Genomic DNA, 1,771 nt, shown 5'->3' with positions numbered 1-1,771 from the left:
ATCCGTCTGATTCAAATGGCGCATCAAAACCAAGGTCTTGCGTCAACCGTCCGGAGTTCGTCTCGGTTTTTCTCCACCGAAGCTGACGAGGCAAGCGAGGGTCAGAGGCAGGATCCATTTCTTCAAACCCCATCTTCGGGTAATCACTATTTTCTTATATTTTTATTCTTAAAATTTTTTATACTTATTTGGGTTTCCTCTTTCTGTAGGGTTTTAGGGTTTTTGACTAAATTAATTTCAATCCCATATCGTATCATATGCATATATTATTGTTTTGTGTATAATATTCATTGATATGTCTGGTTTATAAGCAGACATATCAACGAATTGCTGTTACCTAGTACTGTAACTACCAATGCGGAGGCTGCTTCCTGAGGGAATACTTAGATATCGAAGAAAAGAGTTTATAAAATTATTGATTTTTGTTTTAAATTCTCTGGTCCAAGTAGAGGGGAAACTTCATACATTAAGTGCATTTTTGGTATACCACTCTGGATAATATAATGATCTCCCTACCAAACATTTAATGATTTTATTAGTGGTAATCTAATAGACCACCATTTTCTATTTTAACAATAATATCTCACTTTTGGAAATGTAAACTTCCAAGAACAAAATGCTGGTGAGTCAACAGTTGGCTTCTTTTAGTAGTCTCGATTGACATGGATTTCACCTGTACAAATGGACAACTTTATTCCGTTGAGGAACCGTTTATGAAACCCAACAAACAATAGCGACAAATTTTTATTTTGTATGATATATGCATGGCCTCTCAGTGTCTAAAACTGGATTTAAAAGATTTTTCGTCATCTGATCAGAAGTGGAATAGCAGAATATTTCATGTCAAGTATATCACCCCCATGCCCCAATTACTAGCTCTTAGTTTTGAATTTAAGGCCAAATTATACATCTAGTGACCTAAGTGAAAGATGGGGGACCAATCCGTAAATTGAAATTTCATATTTCTTGGGTCTTTGTACAGTGCCCAAACATCTGATTAACTTGAAAATAAATTGGTCTTTATTAAGTCGTGTGTGGAAGAAATTATAGCAACCCCAATACGTTCTATGGATTGCAATCCGTGGCATTTAAATGGAAAGATATGGCATCAATGCCTAATTAATAGAAGATATTCCCTTTCAAGATGTCTTGGTGGTGAAATGGTAAGACATGTGAGACACAAAATCTCATGCTAAAGGGCATGAAGGTTCGTGTCTGGTCTAGTTCAAATTTCATCTCTAATGGATTCCCCTAATAATTCAAATTTCATCTCTAATGTATATTTAAAAGGAGAGAGAAAAATAATAAACAGGTGAGAAGGAATAAGGAAAAGGAGCGAGAAAGAGGGAGATATATTCAATTATGGTGACTCACTACGTTTAAAAGAGCCTTTACATCTAGACGGTCCTCTCTACAATGTCTTACCTTTTTTATGTCATGTCAACTGGACATAAGTCTGGACATGTTACATTGTTTTGTAATTTTTCAAATCTTGTCTATTTTAACTCATTTGACAATCTTTTTAGTGCAATCTACACTAGTATTGAAAAAGATAATTATGTGCTTTTTATTTATTTTTTAAAAATTTACCCCTTCCCTACACGTGAGACTCGATCCAAGTCTGCTCTTCCCACTCGAGCTAGACCTTGATCTCATGAGGGAATATTATTGTTGGTACAATCAAATGATTTTTTTTTTTTTTTTAAACATGTATAAATGGTGCGTGCAAACATGGAATGACGTGGCTTGAAGGAAAAGAGGCCATGTTTAG

The sequence above is a fragment of the Olea europaea genome, chromosome 11, assembly GCF_002742605.1.
Source record: "Olea europaea var. sylvestris chromosome 11, O_europaea_v1, whole genome shotgun sequence".
Taxonomy (NCBI): domain Eukaryota; kingdom Viridiplantae; phylum Streptophyta; class Magnoliopsida; order Lamiales; family Oleaceae; genus Olea; species Olea europaea.
Note: the sequence above shows the minus strand (reverse complement) of the source record.